The sequence below is a fragment of the Narcine bancroftii genome, chromosome 5 (assembly GCF_036971445.1).
Source record: "Narcine bancroftii isolate sNarBan1 chromosome 5, sNarBan1.hap1, whole genome shotgun sequence".
Lineage (NCBI taxonomy): Eukaryota > Metazoa > Chordata > Chondrichthyes > Torpediniformes > Narcinidae > Narcine > Narcine bancroftii.
Window position 1 is genome coordinate 62763865 of NC_091473.1, and position 22323 is coordinate 62786187.

The 22323-nt window shown below is 42.4% G+C and overlaps 2 protein-coding genes across 6 annotated transcripts in view; one reads left to right on the forward strand and one right to left on the reverse strand.

Annotated features, from left to right (window-relative positions):
• cep350 (centrosomal protein 350) overlaps positions 1–8429 on the reverse strand; it is a 237025-nt gene extending 228596 nt beyond the window's left edge. For 4 of the 5 annotated variants that reach the window (XM_069937585.1, XM_069937584.1, XM_069937586.1 and 1 more), the window contains exon 1: positions 8315–8429. The gene's annotated coding sequence lies outside the window, so the exon portion shown is untranslated. Of the gene's footprint in view, positions 1–7748; positions 8274–8314 lie in introns of those variants that run through there. The other variant, XM_069937582.1, reaches the window with a different exon arrangement.
• A 138-nt stretch (positions 8430–8567) lies between these two features.
• Positions 8568–22323, forward strand: part of LOC138763444 (nucleus accumbens-associated protein 1-like) — a 74817-nt gene continuing 61061 nt past the window's right edge. Inside the window, exon 1 of the mRNA XM_069937601.1 lies at positions 8568–8670. The gene's annotated coding sequence lies outside the window, so the exon portion shown is untranslated. The remainder of the gene's footprint in view (positions 8671–22323) is intronic.

Below are 22323 nucleotides of genomic sequence, written 5' to 3' on the forward strand. Positions count from 1 at the left end.
AAGGAAACAAACAAGCATTTTTGTATCCAACATAGTGGATTTCCTCACTGGTGCCAAAAGCCCCTTTCATACTTGCATCCCAATAAATTGGCCATTCAGTGTTCTGGGCTAAGAATGGGGGTTTGGCTTTTCACACTTGACCACTCCTAACTGGGACATTGAACATTTTCACACTTGTAAGGAGCCATCCCGGGGTTAGGACTGTTTTATCTTTTACTAGTGACATCATGGCACATCGAGTGATGGTGGACCTGGCCTAAATCCTGATCAATGTATTATGATCTTGTATTTGAACAAAATTAATCATGCCTAATTATAACATATTTAAGCTTTATGTACAGCACAGTATGAGCCCTTTAGCTCCTGTTGTTGTTGTGCTGACCTATAGAAACCTTTAGAAGGGAAAGTGGTAGTAATAAATAGCAATAGCAGACAATTTCTAAACAGCATGGGAAAGTTCGTAGCACTATCATGTACAATTTAAACAGCGTGGGAAAATTGGTAGCATTATTCCATACAATTTATAAATACCACGGGAAAAAGTGATGGCAGACCTGCCTTCCCAGAATTCCATGCGGCAGAGAAAGGGCTATATTGCCGGCTGCATGCATGGAGCATTATTAAGGGGTTTCTCCGCTGCACTGGATTCTGGGAAGTCAGGTCCACCATTGCTTCCCCCCCCCCCCCCCCCCGTCTTTATAAATTGTGCACTATAGCACTACCAATTTCCCCACACTATTTAAAAATTGTCCGCTATTGTTATTTATTTCCTCTCTCTCGCTGCAACTTGCCCATGGCAAAGTTTATATCTTCATTTTAATCTTTTCTTCCTTCACGTTCCTGAACTCGTGCAAAAACCTGGGTCCTTTCAATCCACATGCAATTACCCAATTGCAATGCCGGCATCTGCAGACTAGGGGTTGAGGCCGTCAATCACTGGCGTGAGATTATGTCATCTGGCACCAGCGTGGAGCTGATTTTGCTTTCACACGAGGGACTTTAAAGGCCAATTGGCTGTTAATTCCAGATATCACTTGCAAGTTTGAAAGGGGCTAAAGTGTTACAAAATTGTTGCAGGGCAATTTTAAAAAGGGGAGAATAAACAGCCAGAGGTCTAAATGGCAGGCTTGTAGAAGTGCTGCAGTATGAATTTATGGAGGTGAGTAAAGAGCAGGACATCTAAAATTATCATTGCTGGATTAGTTTCAATGCCACCTAGGAATTGGAGGATAGGTCAGATGAATGTGTGACTAAAGTTAGGAGCACGGACACTAAGATTTCTGAATCACTGGGACAGCTCCTGGGGGAGTTGGACCCAAACAAGAAAGTGAGAAACTATACAGAATTCTTGTAGGTATATTTTCTGGGTTATTTAGGGAAAGAATCAAGTAAATTGGCAGGGAGCCAATTCACAGAATAAATGTAGTGGGCAGGAGACAAAAGAGGGGTGGTGCATGGGGGTGGGAAAATAGGAGGGAGGAAATCATTCAGTGAAAGAAATGCACGGAGTCTGACGAGTAAAACAGATTAATTTTAGTGTTGATCAACACATTGGAATACAACACTAACATGGTTGTTACAAAGGTGGGACAGGAAACAACATTTCAAGATGCAAAATATTCTGGTATGATAGGGAGCAATGTACAGCTAATCAACAACATTTAATGAATCTACCAAGACACACATCTATGGGATGACAAGGAAAACTGAGGCAGCTGGAAAATGTGCAACTCCACACATTCAGCATTGGAGGTCAGGAACAGAACTGGGTTACTGAAACTCAAGATGGTTGCTCCACCTGCTATATCACAGTAATGCTCACTTATTTCATTTTTATAGAAACTATAGTTTTTTTTCTGGCTTTTCATCAATTTCAAGTTCCAGACCACATCCTGAAAGCGTTGAAGATGCTGAAAAGGTAACTTTTTACTCCCTGTCCTATCAGATTAGTTGGCTCTTCAAAACTTTTTTTTTTGGGGGGGGCGGAATTGAGATAGCACAACATTTAAAATGAACTTGGAGAAAAACGAAACATTTAGTAATATAGTGTGGCCCCGTTATAACGCGATCTTTGGGGGGCATAAAATTTCATCGCGAAAAAGCGGGGTCACACTAAATTATGGTTTCAATAAATCATTGTTGTTAGTTTAAATTAAAAGAAATTATTTTTCAGTAAACCAGAAATTTCACTTGCAGGAAACAAAGTGTACGACGCTGAACACTCACAGCTTAACGCTGCTCAGCAGCATGTTTGAATGCGTTTCGAAGGACCACTTGCAACTCAGCCCCAATGTCGGTCAGAATAACAAGTAGCAGACAGGCGAACTCGCCCCTCGCTAGGTTGAGACACTTCTGCGTCGTCGTGTTTCGAATCTTTCTGCAATGCGAGGACACACTTGCCTGATCCAACGATTCAGTACTTGTGTTTGAAGTATCGGAACGGCCGAGGACAAACCCATGTGCGTCTGTATTTGCAGCTGCCGTGTTTTTCCCAACGCCCCGCCTCTTGCCCGGGAGCCTGACGCCCAAGTCTCTATCTGAATTCACGTTAAAAATCAGGGTTTCATTGTATAATTTAATGTCATTGCCCCACGAAAAAAGAAACCAAAGGTTAAACGGTCATGAAACAGTCACCTAGGAAACAAAATCTTGGAATCTTATCTCTGCAAGCTAAATATTTGGATGCCAGTGCAAAACAATACAACCTAAATTTGTGTGTCAGTCAGACCCCAAAGAAGCTTGCCACAAATTCATCAGTACTTTCCAGCAACTGGTGATAATGCACAGGCATTGAACCAATCATGGCAGATGACCAAGTTTCTCTTTCAACTAATTGACAGAAAGCAACGCTGGATACAAAATAATATAGGGATTTCTGCTCCAACAAACATTCTCATAAGAGAATCTAATAATAAACAGTAATGTGCCGCCTAATATCCGTTCAGGCAATGTCCGACCGCTTGGTCCCATAATTATTCAGTTGCCGTGAGCAAGTCCGCAGCAATTTAGAAAATTGTACACCCAAACTGGTCGGTCCGCCCCCCCGCAGTCCTGGGTCGGTCCGCCCCCCCGCAGTCCTGGGTCGGCCCGCCCCCCCGCAGTCCTGGGTCGGTCCGCCCCCCCGCAGTCCTGGGTCGGTCCGCCCCCCCGCAGTCCTGGGTCGGTCCGCCCCCCCGCAGTCCTGGGTCGGTCCGCCCCCCCGCAGTCCTGGGTCGGTCCGCCCCCCCGCAGTCCTGGGTCGGTCCGCCCCCCCGCAGTCCTGGGTCGGTCCGCCCCCCCGCAGTCCTGGGTCGGTCCGCCCCCCCGCAGTCCTGGGTCGGTCCGCCCCCCCGCAGTCCTGGGTCGGTCCGCCCCCCCGCAGTCCTGGGTCGGTCCGCCCCCCCGCAGTCCTGGGTCGGTCCGCCCCCCCGCAGTCCTGGGTCGGTCCGCCCCCCCGCAGTCCTGGGTCGGTCCGCCCCCCCGCAGTCCTGGGTCGGTCCGCCCCCCCGCAGTCCTGGGTCGGTCCGCCCCCCCGCAGTCCTGGGTCGGTCCGCCCCCCCGCAGTCCTGGGTCGGTCCGCCCCCCCGCAGTCCTGGGTCGGTCCGCCCCCCCCCGCAGTCCTGGGTCGGTCCGCCCCCCCGCAGTCCTGGGTCGGTCCGCCCCCCCCGCAGTCCTGGGTCGGTCCGCCCCCCCGCAGTCCTGGGTCGGTCCGCCCCCCCGCAGTCCTGGGTCGGTCCGCCCCCCCGCAGTCCTGGGTCGGTCCGCCCCCCCGCAGTCCTGGGTCGGTCCGCCCCCCCGCAGTCCTGGGTCGGTCCGCCCCCCCGCAGTCCTGGGTCGGTCCGCCCCCCCGCAGTCCTGGGTCGGTCCGCCCCCCCGCAGTCCTGGGTCGGTCCGCCCCCCCCGCAGTCCTGGGTCGGTCCGCCCCCCCGCAGTCCTGGGTCGGTCCGCCCCCCCGCAGTCCTGGGTCGGTCCGCCCCCCCGCAGTCCTGGGTCGGTCCGCCCCCCCGCAGTCCTGGGTCGGTCCGCCCCCCCGCAGTCCTGGGTCGGTCCGCCCCCCCGCAGTCCTGGGTCGGTCCGCCCCCCCGCAGTCCTGGGTCGGTCCGCCCCCCCCGCAGTCCTGGGTCGGTCCGCCCCCCCGCAGTCCTGGGTCGGTCCGCCCCCCCCGCAGTCCTGGGTCGGTCCGCCCCCCCGCAGTCCTGGGTCGGTCCGCCCCCCCGCAGTCCTGGGTCGGTCCGCCCCCCGCAGTCCTGGGTCGGTCCGCCCCCCGCAGTCCTGGGTCGGTCCGCCCCCCGCAGTCCTGGGTCGGTCCCCATACTGATCCCACTGCTCCACACTTTGCCCACAGCCCTGTTTCGGTTTACACACTGACCCCACAGCCCTGTATCAAACCTCACAGCCACACTCTCTGCCCATAGCCCCGTGTCAGTCCCCACACTGATCCCTAGTTACATATATATAAAAAATTATAGGTACACAACAGTATCCCAAATAGTTTTGCCAAGTATATAATTATGGTGTTTGCACAACGTCCAAATCGTATAACGTCCTATTTCACAAAAGTATTGTGGATGTTAAGTGAGGCATGACTGTGTAGTCAATGTTTGGAATGCTCTCTTTCTACACATCAAAAAAAAAATCAGACCTTTTCTCTTTTGTTACCTGCAGTACCAAGCTGCCATTTTCTGCTATAAAGCATCAAAATTAAACGCAGGTAAGATGGAAGATCTAGTGTAGGGTAATGAGTGATAGTGAAAAAACTTCAGTTTAGAAATGACATTCATCTTGCCAGGAATATAAAGGAGATGAACAATATGTTGGGAGGGGGAGTGGGGGGTCAGTTGCCGGCAAGCTCTGGAGCCCATTTCCAGACCAGCAACAGGATGCATGTTCTCTGGCATTTCACATTTTTGGCTCAGGGTAAAAAAATTTTGATTGACGTTTACAAATGAGAGGCAGTGATATGGTGGACAATCATGTTACTACTCCATCTCCTACATTTGATTGAAAATAACAGAAATTTGCCCAATCCCTCCTCATAACTCATACCCTCTAACCAGGTAACATTTTTGTAAAATTTCCAAATCCTTCATCTTTCCAGTAATGGGGTGATCATAATTACATACAAGTACAATTTGTACAAGTGCAGCCGAAACGAAGTTTCATGTAGACTCAAAGTGACCTCCTTACTTTTATATCAATGCTTGACCCAGTGAAGGCAAGCCAACAATACACCTTCTTTACCACCCTATCGACTTGTGTGGTCACTTCTGCACATTAATAGTTTTAAGAATCTTGTCATTTACAGAATACATTCACTTTGCATTTGACCCCCAAATCTGCAATACCTCACACTTACTGGCAATAAACTATCTCCCCATATCTGTAACTCATCTATATCCTTTTATAATCTTTGAATACCCTCTACATTGTCCACAACTCCAGTCTTCAAATCATCTGCAAACTTGCCAAACCTCCCCTCCTATTTTTTCCATTCTTGTCAAACACCTTAATAAAGTCCATGTAGACAACATCCACTGCCCTACCCATCTGTCACCTCCTCATAAAAACAAATTCAGTCAAGTAACAAGACATGACCTGCCTCCACAAAGCCATGCTAACTGTCCCGAATCTGACCAAGATTTTCCAAATATGCACAAATCCTATCCTTAAGCATCATTTCCAATAGTTTCCCAACTAATGATATGATACTTACTGGCCTACAATTTCTCAGATTATTCTTGTTTCCCCTTCTTGCACAAGATAGAGCATTAGCTACTCTGCAATCTTCTGGGACCTTTCTTGTCACTAGTGATGATGCAAAGATCTTCGTCATGTCCCCAATAATTACTCCAAAAAATTTTTTTTTTTTAGTGTTTTTCATCAGTAAAGTTACAAGCTTGTTTTTTCATTTTTAAAAATTATTCAATATTTGTCATTATTATATTGCACCTACAACAAACCCACCAACTAAGTATTCCACAGAACACAAGTGAAGTACTATTCTAGAAAATACAGACTTGTTAAATCAGATAAACAGTGACAAACCAAACTTCTAGAAAGTAATGACAACAGTTTTGTTTAAAAGTTAAAAGGACACTGCAGTCAAGAACGGCAACAGATGAAGACCAACCAGTGATCTACACAAGGGGAAAAACCAAGAACTAACTTTGAAAATTCAAACATAACAATTTCATTGCTCAAAAATACAAAGCTAGATGCAGGGATTGAGCCACTGCTCCATGAGATAGTGTGCAATGTAAACAATTATGGATAAAAGACAAATATAGCTCATGATTAAAAGAGCATTTCATTCATCTATGTAAAGTTTGTCAGTGTTCCCAGGAAATGGCAACAGATGACATGACCACTAGAATGATTAACTGCTGCACAGTTATAGTGATGTTCCGTATAATATAGGCAAGATTCTGGTGCACACTATACTGAATACATTTAAGATTGTAACAAACAAGCCCAACAAAAAAAAAAAACCATGAACTTCATACAAGAATAACAAGAACATAAAGCAAAGGAGAAGGAATTGGCCATTCAGTTCCCCAAGTCTTCTCTACCACTGAACAAAATCATGACCAATTTTCCACCTCAACACCATTTTTAGGATCAAAAGCCACATGTGCCTCTACCAAGAACTGCAAAGTCTTATGTTCTGAGTTGAAAAACATCTCTTCTTCCCATATTTTGTGGCTGTGTTTTTCAAGCCAAGATAAACATCTTCCCCATATCTACTTTGCTAAGACCTCTTGGAATGTTATGCTTCAATTACACAAAAATCAGCGGTTCATGGATTCAAGACATCTTCATGGTGAAGGATAATCAAGCAAAACCACGTTTCTTTTTGCATCACACATCGGTGTTCTGTATTTTCTTAAATACAGGCATGACAATTCATACACATACAAAAAATCTCTGCTGCTTCACCATTCTATTGGCGGAGAGTTCTTTTTAAAAATTCTGCAATTGTCATCATTTCATCCAGATGAGAAATATCACTCAGATCGACCAACTTTAGCTGCTTAATTTCTGAAATATTCTTGACACTGCTCCCATTATTAAACATAATTATTTCACTATTTTGGTCAGTCACCAATGCTGTATCCTCAATAGAAACTTAAAATTTTGTTACAGTCCTTTTCCATACCACCATGATTTCTTGTCTCCTGATATACTGTTGTCATTTAAAACCTGATCTTTATTTCTGCAGCTGCTTTCAGCTGAATATTGCTCAGCCTAAGTACATTGCCAGCTCATACTCACACCAAGTGTTTTTTTATATATATACACTCATAAATTTATTACTCAATCTATTCCAGCTACTCCTTAAAGTCACTGTTAAAACCAACCTATTTGACTAAGTTTTCCATTACCCAAGATATCCGGATTTGTTTTCGCATTCCTTTTCTTCATTACTAAAACAACACGTCATATAACACTTGAAAGTCATGACTTTTGCTTCACCGTGACAGAAGAAATCAACTCCAAATGTGATCTAACAAGAATTAATAACCTCAGTGAACTTGTACAGCAACAATCATCCTAATCACCCTTGAAATGAAAGAAAAAGGTGAACGTTCAAATTGATCCAAAAATAAAATCCAAAACGGAGTTTTCCAAGAATAACCCAATGAACACAATAAAGGAATTGCAATGAGAAAACCAAATTCACCTCGTCATTCTAATAAGTAACAATATTGACCATTGTAATCAATTGCTGCGAATTCATAAAAATTAAAAAAGAGACCAGGTAAACTTACAGCAGAGGAGTGCTCCGGAAATCTGAAGGCCAAAGTCACTATTTTTCTGCTCCGAACCTCATAGGAATAACACACACGTCTACTCGTATAGGGCACTGAGTTGATCTCAAGAAGAGACGCAAGTATTGGGCAATTACCGCAATGATGCCATGGACACTTGCTGTGGAATAAATTGACTATCGTGTTGCCCTACATTATGCCAGGAACTCTGCCACAGGGTGGTCTTACTGCTGGGTGCTAGGAAACGTTCGAAGCTGTGAAGAGGGCGACAGAAACGCTGAGTCTCAGTGGTCGGCTCGGCCTGGCCTGGCCTGGCGCACAGGATCTGGCCTCCGGGGTCAATACACGCCCAAGGACTTTGGCACCGGATTCTGACCTGCGGTTCGGTTTGAAGGACCTGCCCGGGACACAATCCAAGCCGGGCCTGACCACTCCCCTACGGATCAGCCGGGCCAACGAGACTGCAGTTCTGCTTCCCGGGCTCTGGCCTGCTCTGCCGGCCGGCTGCAGCGGTTCCGTTTCGCTGCGAAGTCCGGTACTCAATCTGCCGCGGGTGATCAACCTACCTGTCGGTCCGCATGCCGCCGACCGGACTTCTACCCCCCCACCACCACGATATTGGGCTCCCCGCCTTCCTCCGGGCAACCGTTAGTAGCGTTCTGTACGCCACTGTTGGCCGTTCCTGCGCGTAGGGCTCATCAAACTCTCGCGAGAATAGCTCTCCTTGCCTCCCGCTGCAGTGATCGGACTTATTCCAGCGACGTCATCGTCATGATTCGATGGGGGGGGGGGCAGGAGTTGAAAGACAACGCTGTGATGATAGTAAAAACACGGAAATACTGGAGGAATTCAGCAGGTCACGCAGCGTTCACAGGCAGTAACGATATGTAGCCGACGTTTTGGGTCTGACCTCTTCTTCAAGGTATGCGTAAAAAAATAGGGAGAAGGGAAAAATGGGAGGGGGAGGAGTATAGACCAACAGATTAAAGGTGTTAATTAGCTCTGGATAACAGAGAGAAAATGTCAGCATTGCTTGGGGTGGCTTCTCTGAGAGCAGACTTGGGAGAGACAGAGCGAGAGGGAAAGAGACATAGGGAGAGGTGGTGGAAAATGGAGCCGTTAATGCTATCCGGTTGCATGGTGCTAAGACAGAATATGAAGGTGTTTCTCCCATTTGCGGATGGTCTCATTCTGACAGTGCATGACACCATGGACAGACAAGCAAGGGAATGGGATATGGTCATTGGGAGGGACCTGATATTGCTCAATGAAGCAATCTTCCCAGTCTGCAGAAGTAAAGGAGAATGCTACAGGAGCACTGGATGCAGTTGATGACCCCTGAAGATTTGCATGCGAAATGTTGCTTCACTTGGAAGGGCTGTTCGGGGCCCCGCATTGTGATGAGGGAGGAGGTATGGACACAAGTGGAGCACCTGTTATAGGAATAGGTGCCAAGAGGGTGGTTTGAGGGAAAGGAGGAGTGAATGAGGGAGTGATTCATGCAGAAAGCAAAGAGGAGAGAAGGCAAGATGTGTTTGGTGGAGGGATTCATGCAGAAATGGCAGAGGATGATATGTTGTTTGTTTTGTCTATGGGTCTGTATTGCTCCCCTGCCCATTCTTCCCTTCTCCCCAGTGTTTTAATTCAGGTGCTTGCCTGCTTTTGGCTCATTCCTTGAAGAAGGGCTCAGGCCTGAAATGACCTCCAATGGATGCTGCAAGATCTGCTGAGTTCCTCCACCATTTCTGTTTTTTTTTACTTGAAAATAAGGGCCTTCAAAGTAGACGATATTGACCCCCAGGGGCCAATGGGACCGTCCAGGGGGTCGATAAATGTCAGGGATCGATAATACTGGGGAGGGGCTTGATTTAAAATAGTGCCTTCACACCCCCCACCCCTGTCCAACACTTCTCTTTGATGGAATGAGGAAGAAGAGAGTAGGGCAGGGATGGGTCCTGCCTTTCCCAAGCAGCAAGGTGTAGATAGTATTGATGGATTGAAGAGAGATTGTGACTTTTTTTCCTGAACTGCATTCACCATCTTCTGCAGTTTCTTCCAATCTTGCACAGAGCAGTCCCACATGCTGCGATGCATCCAGCTAGGATGCTTTCAATGGAGCACCTGTACAAGTTGTTAAGGGTCCAGGGGGGCATGTTCAACTTGCACAGCCTTCTGAGGGAGTTTTTAAAAAAATATTTTTTTTTTCCACTGTCTCCGTGAAATGGTCAGGTCAATGGAAATGCTGATTCCCAAAGGATTTGAAGCTATCTATAGTTTCCACCTTAGCATCATTTTTTGAATATTTAAAATCAACACATATATGACATCAATTACCAAATCATAAATTACAATAATAATAATTACAATATGTTGATGAATATATATAATAAATAAAAGTAAGAAAAAAGAGTTTAAAAAAAAACAACTAATCCCTTCCCACCCCACCCCCCGCATTCTTACCAACCCTACTAAACTAAAACCTAAATCTAAAATACATAATAACATAGCTATATATATAGATTTTGATTGCTTTGGAGGATGTTCTAGGATCTCAAAGAAAACATTTTTCTCATAAAGCCCTACTCAATTTCAGGGAAAACTTCACCGGTTTGGAAGATTCAAAGAAACTATTTATAATTTTAATCACATTATTTGAGCATACTGGCTCCAAACTTGTAAAAATACAGAATATTTACTCCTCAAATTATATGTAATTTTTTTTCTAAAGGGATACAACTTTGAATTTCTATATTGCCACCTTCCTATTGTTAAGGAAGCATCTGATTTTCAATTAACAGCAATACATTTCCTTGCTATTACCTAAACTAATTTAACAAATTTCAATTTAAAACCTGATAGATAATTTAGGAGTTATATTCTCAATATTTCCCATCAACAATAATTCAAGATTTAATGGAAAAACAACACAGCAATTCGTTGTAAGAACTTACTAATGTAAATCCAAAAAGGTTTAACCTTTGAACAAGACCATGTAGAACAGGGGTGTCAAACTCAAATTCACGGAGGGCCAAAATTAAAAACTTGGACTAAGTTGTGGGCCGAACTAAATATTTATTGAAAATTTTCAACAACATCTGCATGTTTTCTCTTCTTTCAACATATATAATGTTAAACTTTTTCTTATTAAAATAAATGTTTAATAATATTTTGATAAACTCTTTCCAGAAGCATTAACAAATGAGAAATAAAATATTCAATAAATAATATTTCTCTGTAGAGGATTTGTCAAATGTTGCTAGTGTGCTGTCGAATAGTAAAATCTGAGGGCTATTGAGAATGTGGGAGAATAACATGATTCCTGAAACAATCAAATGGGTGACTGATTGTGGGCATGAACTCTAGCAGGGTTATTTGCCATGCCCTTTTTCCATTGGTACAGATATCCTTTGATTTACACACTTTTCAAGTTTTATACCTAATGAGCTTGTATCCAGGTGCAGGACCATTTTTAACCAGGAATATATTTATCACTGTGACATGAAACTATTGGAAGATCGTTTTATCCTGAGATTAAAGTTCATAATCCTTACTCAGGCCTGTGTGCGGGAGGGCGGGGTTTGCGGGCGATCGGGTTGGACAACGACAGTGCGGGGGCATCGGCTCTCGCTGCAGGGCGGCATCTCGGCGGATCAGCGGCCCCGTCACCATGAGTCGCGGGTCGACCTGCGGCAGGGAGGGGGAGTGGGCAATGGTCCTGGCGAGGTCAGGCCCGAGGCCTCCGGTTCCGGGCGCTGGGAAGCGGCCTTGGCTTCCCCTGACACCGGCCAGGCCCCAAAACCAGAGTCCATGGTGAGACCCTGCAACGTAAACAGAGGAGGTGGGGGCGATTAGCGGGCTGACGCCAATGCATTCTGGGATTTATAGTATTAGCTGTGCATGCGCTATACCGGGCCAGAGTTTGACATGTGTGATGTAGAATGAATAAAAGTTCCAAGATCCTTTCCACATCTAAAACATTTATCCGATGTATCCGATTTTCATCTAAAACATTTCTGAGGCGTAATATAAAATTGATGTAAAATGTTGTAATGAAGTAATCTATATCTTACATTAATTGTATTAGACACAACTTCTTTACATAAATCTTGCCAAACCTGTTGGTCTATTGATATTCTTAAATCTTGTTCCCATATTTGCTTTGACATAAACAAACCTAATTTAGGTTCATTTTCTTGTAACATCATTTATGCTATTGAAATAAATTTTTTAGCCATTCCATCCACAATTAACTGTGCTAAATTTATAAGATCTTTTAAAATCATATCAGATCTTAATTTCTCTCTTAAATGCTCTTAATTGAAAATAACAAAAAGTGTTTGTGAGAAATATCATACTTAATTTTTAATTGATCAAATGATATCAGCCTATCATTATCATAACAATCTCCTAATTTAGAAATTCCTTTATTATTCCAAATATTCATAAAAAGGATAATCTTTTGAAAAAATTAAGAGGATTAATTAATGGCATTTTTTAATGATAAAAGATTTCCATCAATTTCTAATTTAATTTTATACCAAATTTTGAGCAAATGTTTCAGTATTAGAGCATCTCTATCAAGTGTCATCAACCTCTGCTCCCATTTATAAATAAATTTTTCAGGTATAGTTTCTCCAACCTTGTTTAATTAAATTTTGAGCCATGATGGTTTAATTTTCCCAAATAAAGGAACAAGAAATTTTAATTATGTTGCTTTATAATAATTCCTAAAATTAGGAAGTTGTAATCGCCTAATTCATATTTCCATGTTAATTTTTCTCAAGATTTTCTTGCCATTTTCCCTTCAAAGAAATGTTCTAACTTGTTCATTTAAATCCTGAAAAGATCTTTGAGGTATGGAAATAAAGTCTGAAAAAATATTGAATTCTTGGAAAAATATTAATTTTAATACAATTGACTCTTCCAATTAAAGTAATAGGTAAATTTACGCACTTTAAATCTTCATCTATTTTCTTGAAAAAAATATACAAATTATATTCCATTATTTAAATTATTATCAGTACATAAAACTAAATATTTAATTTTATCTGTCCGTTTAAATTGAATATCTTTTTGAAATTGTGAGTAACCCCCCCCCCCCCACTCCCTGTACCAATTCCATAACCTCACTTTTGTTCCAGTTTATTTTATATCCTGAAACTTTTCCATATTCTGTCATCTGATTGTAAAGTCAAGGTAATAATAGTTGTGGTTGAGTTAAATGCATTAGCACATCATCTGTGAATAAACTAATCTTGTATTCGGTCTGATTTATTACAAATCCTTTCAGTACGAATCCTTTGTGAAAAGACTGCAATAGCCAAAGCAAACAAAGCTGGTGATAAAGGTCTACTCGATTTGTTAAATTAAATGATTGAAATACCTGTCCATTAGTTATTACTTTAGCCTTAGGATATTTATATAGAGCTTTAATCCAATTTATAAAATTTGATCCAAAACCAAATTTACTCAAAACTTTAAATTAAAAAATCCCATTCTAATTTATCAAAAGCTTTATCTGCATCTAAAGCCATTGCTATATTTAAGTCCTTTTTTCTTTTGTGCTAAATGAATTATACTTAATAACCTTATTATATTTTCTGAAGTTTGTCTATTTTTAACAAAACCTGTTGATCCATATTTATCAACAACTTAGCACCATTGATGTGAACTTTTCCTGAAGTTCACAATCATCTCCTTTCTCTTGCTAAGATTGAGAGAAAGGTTGTTATCTTAGCACCAGGGCTCAAGGCTTTCAATATCCTTCCTGTCTTCTGTCTCATCATTTATTTAATGTGACTTACAACTGTGCTGTCATCAGCATCAGTGGTATTCAGTTGTAGGTGTTTAGGGAATATAATAGGCAGGTGAATACACATCTTGCAGGGCATTGATGTTGAGTAGGAGGAACAGATATATCAGTCTTCACTGCTTGTGGTCTATTAAACAGGAAGTCAAGGATCCAGTTGCAGAGAGGAGTACTGGGGCCAATTTCTTGAAGTTTGGGGCAGTTTTCAGGGAACTATAGTATTGAAGGTGGATCTGTAGTTGATAAACCATAGTCTGAGGTCGGTGTCTAGGTGTTCCAGGGCCCATTGTTAGGCCAGGGAGATGATATCTGACATGGACCTGTTTGAATGGGTCAAGGAACACTGGAAGGTTTAAGATAATGTGAACCAAGACCAACCTCCTAAAGCACTTAGTGGTGGTGGATGTCAGAGCCACCGGTCAAGACCTGAGTTCCGCAAGGTAACAATTCCATTACAATTCCTTTTAATCACTTACCACCAGTTATTTAAAATTGAGGTGTGGAGAAAGATCTATTCTTAGAAAGTAGTTAATCTTTGGAATTCTTTGCCCCCAAGGGTGATGGCGGCCAAATCATTAGATATGCTTAAGGTGGAGGTTGATAATATTTGAAAGATTGAAGAATTATGGGTGATTGGAACTGGAGGCAAAGAGGAGTTGAGGCCATCACAGATCAACCATGATCATATTGAATGATGGAGCTGATTTGAAATGCCTAGTGGCCTATTCCTATTTTCTTGCATTATTGTAATCTAACTAATTCCTATGCCTTGAATAGAATCTCATGCAACTGAATTGTTAAAAGCTCAATACTCTACAAATTGTGGACTTTGTTAAAGGTAACTTGATCTTGCTTCTAAAGTTAGTATCAGCTATATATGGAAGCTTCGATCTGATCTTTGCACCTGTTGCATATTGAGTCAGCTGCTGCCCTTCCCTTCTCCCTAGATTCCACAGAAGCATTTCACAATCCTTGATCAGTGAAATGCAACCTACTCAACTGGACTGGTTATATAAAGCATATATACTCACTGAAACAATGAGCAAAATCTTAATATGATAGCGAAACATTATAACACAAAGACTAAACCAGATTAAAATGCAAACTGAGAAACAAGGATATTAACAAATTAACCATCTCCAATGAAAAAAAACTTTGCTGAGCCTTTGAAACTGGATATAACTCAGAGTCGGGCAGCTTTGCATGCAGCTCGAATAGTTTTAGTGCCCTTTGGTAAAACTGATCTTGGACATTATGGTGGGATTTATATTTGCCCAAACATCTCCATCAAAATGTGCAAATGCAAAATTTATCTCCAGTAGTTTGAGAACATTTCTACACAGAGGCTGAAGGGTGCATGAAACAGGCTGCCTGAAGAGGTGGTTGAGGCAGGTCCAATTGTAACATTTAAGAAAACTTTGGACAGACACATGGATAGGATAGGTTTAGAGAGATGTAGGACAAATGCATGCAGGTGGGACATTTTAGTTGGCCTGAGCAAGTTGAGCCAAAGGGCCTTTTTCCATGCTAATAATTGCTGAATACTCTGAGTAAACAGGTTTTTACTCATTTTCTTCTGAGACCATGCTACTAAGAAGAACAACAGTGAAACTATTCTTTATGTACATTATGATCTATGACTTCTGGCAATCTTACATGCAGGCTCCAAGTGTGTCTTGACTACCCGTGGATTCCTGGATCTCAGGCACTCTTAGTACCTTTGTTTTTTTTAATATATAATTTTATTTAATATAAAACCACTGAACAAACATATCACAATATTTCAAACAATCCAAATACATGTGGTATTTCATATACAAGACAGGAAAACAAAAATAGAAAAACCTCCTCCCACCTCTTCCCCCCCCCCCCCCATACTTCTACAGACTAAAGAAAAAGAAAAGGGACAAGAAAACCGCAACAGGAGCACATTTCTTTCCAATAGTTTTAAACTTATTGTTATGGGTGATATATTATATATAACTATGTCTTTAAAAGAGATAGATTGTGGTGGGGGGGGTTAGTGTTCATCACAAACAGATACTTACACTTCACATCTTATTTAAAATGCAAGAGCTTTTGCTGAAGCCAGACATGCAGGACCAGTGGCTTTGCAAGAGCTTTTGCTGAAGCCAGACATGCAGGACCAGTGGCTTTGCAAGAGCTTTTGCTGAAGCCAGACGTGCAGGACCAGTGGCTTTGCAAGAGACAATAGAACTGCTTTGAAAGAAATTTCAAAAGCAAGTGCAAATGGAGAAATCCAGGCTCAAGTCTGATAAAGATCTTTCATGATTGGATTTGGAATCTTGGGAGGGGTTCTGGTTTTTACAAGGAGAGCTAAAAGAAAATGGGTTTCTTCTCAGAGAGAGAGAGAGAAAAGTGAGTTCTACAGTAGCATTTGAGGCTGCAACATGGCAAGCTGGCAGGCTTATTGAAAACCCCATTTTGAAGCCGGGTTGTGAGTTCTAGGTTTAACCTGTGGAAAACCCTTGTAGTTGTTTCAAGAGGAAATGGCTGGCTAGAATGTTTCTCCTGAAATAAGGGAAACAAGAGGAACTCTGTGGTGTCCTGGAAGAAAAGGATATAATTTGGAAAACCCACGATGGGGCAAGTTTCTGCGGCAGGACACTGAAGTTGCTGATTGTGTCGAACGCGGTAACCATTTACCTTCAAGCACCAGAGCCTGGTGAAAATTCATAAATGTTACATTCTGTGCACAGTATAAGAATTGCCTGATACCGGTGAACTTAGAGAAGTAAATGATTGGGATCTTAAACTTTTGGAGTTTTTGTGATTTATTGGTTTTTGGTTTTTCCAAGCTAATTTAAAGCTTGTGTGTGGAAAAACAACAGCAATGGATTTTAGTACATTTTTGTTACATCCATCACCTGCACAGCTGCAGGGTAAAAAGAGGAACTGATGGTTATTTCTAAGGCATTAAAGCTGGCTGAAGTCCAGCATTGGATGAAGAAAATACAAATACAGAGGATTATAGTGAAATATTATGTAGGTGAAGGGAAAATTTGTTGAGAAAGACAGACAATTTTCCGGAGGATAGAATTGCAATTGGAATTGGAGAAATTGAGGGTGGAAAAAGAAAGAGGGAAACGGGAGTTTGAATTGCAGAAACAAAAATATGAGACAGAGGTAGCTGAAAAACGGAGGGAAGACGATGAAAGACAAAAAAAAGACTTGGAACAAATTGAAAGAGACAGACGGTTTCAATTAGAGAAGTTAAAAATTGAGATGGAGGAAAGTAAGAAAATTGAGGCTATAACTCCTGGGGAGAGGTTTATGGCTGTAGAGAAGTAAATCTAGTTCCTCCTTTCAATGAGAGAGAGATAGATACATATTTTCAGATTTTTGAAAAGGTTGCTGAGAGCTCAAGATGGCCAAAAGAAAAATGGCCTCTTATGCTCCAAAGTGTATTGAAGGGAAAAGCACAAATTGCATACTCTAGTTTGACTACAGGGCAAGTGGCAAATTATGATACTGTTAAACAAGCAGTATTGAAAGCTTATGAGTTGGTTCCAGAAGCATAGAGACAAAAATTTTGCAGTTTGGTGAAAACATGGAAGCAATCTTGTATGGATTTTGCTCTGGGAAAATCTGTATGTTTTGACTCCAGCCTATGCCTCTGTCACCTTCTCGTTGCATCTCCCACAGCCTTGGTCACCAATTCCTGCCCCACTTCCAGGGGGTTGATAGATATATGTGAGAGTTAGAAAAAGGTGCAAGAGGCCATGAAGATGAGGAGGGGGATTGTGACTGATGGGATTGCTGGGTGGGAGTGTGTTCAGACATGATGGGTTAAATGGCCAGATTATACATGCAACACCTGCAAAAACTCTGAGCTCTATTATTGGAGTGACTGGTTATTCAACTACAGGCTCTATGTGGGACCTTGTCAGAGGTCTTAATGAAGTCCATGTAAACCTCAACAATCATGATGTTGGAATGGAGGAAATTGGACATATTGTAATTCACCATCTGTTAGTAATTGTGGGTCCTGACAGTTTGTAGACCAATTTAGTAGCTCATTTAAAGAGAGATTGGCTGTATGCTATGTTAAAATGATGGAGATTAAAAATGGAAGATGAGAGCTGATTCTCAGGAGGTATAAATGCAGGAATCTATCAACAGCCTAAATAGTCTCTTTCTAAATTATGTACACTAGATTTCAAGAACAGGAAGGCCTCATGTTAGCATCTCTCAGATGAGTTGTTAAACTGAGACATTAGTCTTTATTCTCTGGCAATTATGAAAGATCCCTATTCAGAGTTTCAGAGAAGATCTCTCCAAAATCAAAATAGAGAGTGATAAACGGGAGCAAGAAAAGTTGAGTGATGATGGAGAAAAAAAAATAACAGTAGAAGAGTAGGGTGAAATTATATGAAGGGAAGGGGAGAAATATGAGAGGGGGAGAATAAGGGAAGGAAATTGTGGAATAGTGGTAAAATTAAAGCACAAAAAATACCAGAGGAACTCAGCAGGTATTCCAGTATCCATAGGAAGAAAAGATTATATAACAATTTCAAGGTTTTTTCAAGGAATGAGCAAAAAGCAGGCAGGCCCCTGAATAAAAAGGCTGGGGATGGAGGGAAGAAAGGATAGGGGAGGAGCACAGGCCAACTTGCATGAATAGAAGGATTTGAGAGGACAGGTGAATTGATCAGGTGGGAGGGGAGTGACTCTGTGAATGCAGAAGGAAAGGAGATGTAGAGATAAGGCAAGGGGAGAAACGGTGGGTGGGGGGGGGGGGGCGGGGGCTAAAGGAGACCAGAGAAATCGATGTTAATGCCATCTGGTTGGATGCTACCCAGACAGAATATGAGGTGTTGTTCCACCAATTTATGGGTGGTCTCAGGTCTGGTCTGTCAGAGCATGAGACAATAGACAGACATGTCAGCATGGGAATGGGGTGGGAAATTGAAATGGGTTGCCACTGGGAGTTCCCGCTATTGAAGCAGATAGGTGCTAAATGAAGCAATCTATCAGAGTCTGGAAATAGCTGCCTCATATTTGGAATACAAGATGGAATACATTTGAACATAAACCTGAGGAGTCCCAGAAGGACAACCACTCCCTGAAAGCAAATGGCAAATTATACAATTGAATGAGATTGCCGGGTTCTATTTAACAGGGGTAATTCTGATAGCTCTTTAAAGGTGTTAAGGATTAACCCTTGTGTGTTTTCAAAGCAGACAGGATGCTGTTTGCTAAATATCAAGATTGCTGCATGTAGCCAACACACAAGCACGGTGTTCATTGGCTGCATATCTCAGCAGCAGCAAAGATCCTGAGAGTTAGCTCTGCATAAACCTTAAAGCTTACACATAATACTGATAGCGCCTCATTCAGAGTAAAGCTTGAGACATGGGAAACTGCAAGAGTAAAGCTTCCTTTACATTACCACATGAAGGTCTGGCAGGAACTGGCGGAAATTGTTCAGGAATTAATTCTTTGGCATAAAATTAAACATAATTTTGGCACAATTTGGGAGACAACATATTGCCAGTCTCAAGAAAGGGTTTTGGCTGAGACTTTGACCATTCTTTATCTCCCACTGATGCTGCTTGTTCCGCTGAGTTCCTCCATCAGGAAAGATTGTGATTAGCTTCATATTCCAGAATCTGCAGTTTTCTGTGTCTCTCAAGAAATTTTGATATTAGCCTAGTGACACTGTTTAAAAATACAGAGAAGGATGTGTTCACTAGAGCCAGTAGCCCTCCAACTAAGTTTTGAAGGCATTCACAGAGGCTACTGCCAGAAGTCAAGCTGCATCGCCTGGACTTAGGATCATAAGTCTCAGACACATCTCAATTCACTATAGCTGCACTGAACAACAGGTGCCACAGGTGTTGATCCCATAGTGGCGATTCATGCTCATTCCAGCAACCATTGCTGAGATTTTGGCAGGGGTGGAGCTTCAACATTAGTAAACAATAGTAAGCACACATTCCTCTGATCTTCCACTTCTTCCTATTGCATTGTAAGCAGGCACTTCTTATTTTCCTTTCCATCTGCCACATGTACTTTTCCTTTTCAGATACCCATTCAACCCACAGTACCAAGAGGACAATGAAGATGAAGGAGCCACATTGCACATTTTTCTTGACCATCTTTGACAAAGATATCCGATCAGCCATGTCTTTGTTCTGTCAGGACACTTTTTTTGAACAGAATAAATGGAAGAAAGAAGGGAAGAACGAATCCAGTCTGCATTCCCACATGGCTGTTAGGTAACGATTGCTGAGTTTTGACACACCAACGTTGAATGACCATGGTGGTATTTGTGCACATCATTGCTGTCCTGGCCAAACAAACTGGAATGTCACAAGTGTGGAACAAGCGGCCAGCTGAAGTGGTGAACGCGGGCTCAATTTTAACACTTAAAAAGAATTTGGACAGTTATGTGGATGGGAGAGGTATGGAGGGCTATGAACTAGGTGCAGGTTAGTGTGACTAGGCAAAAAATAATGGTTCCACACAGACTAGAAGGGCCGAAGGGGCCTGTTTCTGTATTGTAATGTTCTATGGGAGGCACGAACAGAAAGTGTTGGAGAAAGTGAAAATGGAATGTATGTAATATGAACAGTGGAAGTTCCAAGACAAAGGAAGGTAAGAATTGGAAAGGTACAAAATAACAAGACAATTAGATTCATGAAATATGGAGATTTCTGATAAGTCTAGAATTTATTGATCATCCCAAAATACCTTTGAGAATTTTGACTGTTTCCAAACTTTAGCATAGCATCCAAATGTTTATGAGGAAGACTGTGGTGTGGACTTGTTCGCAGTGCCTTTGTTGTTTTCAGATCAGATGACAAGCTCAGTCTGTTTAATTTTATTCTTATCTGTATTCCTTTGTAGCTAGTTGACACAATTGCTTGGCTAGCTCAGGAAATTAAAAACCCAGAAGACAAAAAAAAAAGAGTCCAGATGCTGGAATCTAGAATGCTGAGATCAGAATGCTGGATGAACTCAATGGGTTAAGCAGCAACTATGGAAGCAAAAAGTGTAAGTCTGTGTTTCAGGTTTGAGACCCAGCAACAAGATTAACTGTCCTGTGGACCTGAAGTTGCTGGGGAAGGATGGCAGATTTCCTTACCAAGATTCATTTGGATATTTCCATCACTTTAATGGTTTTAGGTTACCAGACCACCCTGTTGGAATTTAAAATCACAGCTCCAGATTACCACTAAAATGCCATCACTCCTGTACTTCAAGATTCCTTTATTGCCTTGTAATAGTACAGAACATGTAATATTACACAAAATTGCCTTCTGCCTACCATAAGGCAGAGACACCATAGTATTACAGTACAATAAAAAGAGAGCCCTTTAGAGTCCTTGAATGTCCGTGGATTTTCCTCCAGTGCTCCTGCAACCTCTGAAGCTCCAGTTCTATCCATCAGCAATCTGAGTTCGAGATCCAAATCTTTCATTGCAATCTCTAGCAGCCCACAGCCTATGTGGGTCCTTCAGCCATTCCATGGGTCATCTTCTCTGCTACTCCTTCTCAATGGGGGATGGTCTCTCTTTTTTCTGGTGCCTTGTTTCAGACCTCTGCTTTTCCGGAGTCTGCAACCCTCATGGCTGCTGTCAATTCTTGGTATCGCCATCTTGGATGCAGGATTTTAAACAAAACCACCGTTGGCTCCTTTAACAGGCTGTTTAAAGCCTGTACGGAGCTGACAGCAGTGGGACTGGGGGGAGGGGGTGGATCCAGTGGGAGCACTGTTTCTCTGCTTCCCGCTCTCCGTGGGTCTGGACCAATGGCAGTGCTGCTGGCAAAGGAGGGGAATTTGAAGGTTTTAAGAAAAGGAATGGTAAATGACAGGAGGAAAGATGAAAAATTGAGATTGTCATTACCAGAACAAGGAAGAACCACTGCACACCCCCATGTACCAATGATCCTCTACTGTCAGTTTTTGAAGATGACATGCGGACTACTTTCAGGAGTGTGAATCCAAGGAAAGCATCTGGTCGGGATGGATACTCACCCGAATACTGAAAACCTGTGCTAACCAACTGGGCAATGTATTCACAGATATCTTCAACATCTCTCTCTGATAGGGCATGATACCCATCTATTGAAAATAGGCCTTAATCGTACTGGTGCCCACTAAGAGTGTAGTAACCTGCCTAAATGACTCCCGACATTCACAGTGATGAAGTGTTTTGGGAGGCTGGTGTAGAAATATATCAGCTCCTGTCTGAGTGGCGACATGGATTCATTTCATTTTGCCCACCATGACAAGAGGTCTAAGGCAGATGCCATCTCGCTGGCTCGACAAAATCCTGGAACACATGGCCAGCAAAGATGCATACATCAGGAAGCTCTTTATTGACTACAATTTGGGATTCAACATGATCATTCCTCCAAAACTCGGGTCTTAAAACCCTGCTGTTCAATTGAATCCTTGATTTCCTCACCTCCAGACCCCAAAGTGGATTGACAAGTACATCTCCTCCACAATCACTATCAGCACTGGAATATCATAGGGCCATGCACTTAGCCCCCTGATCTACTCACTTTACACCTATGACTATGTGGCTTGGTACGACAACACCACCATCTATAAATTTGCAGATGTTACCACAGTAATGGGCTGTAGGGTGATGAATCAGCATACAGGAGGGAGATTGAAAACTTGGTTCACTCAATGTTACCAAAACCAAGGAACTGACTTTTGGAAGGAAAAGCCAGAGGTGTATAATCTAGTGAATAGGTAATCAGAGGTGGAGGAGATGAGAACATTTA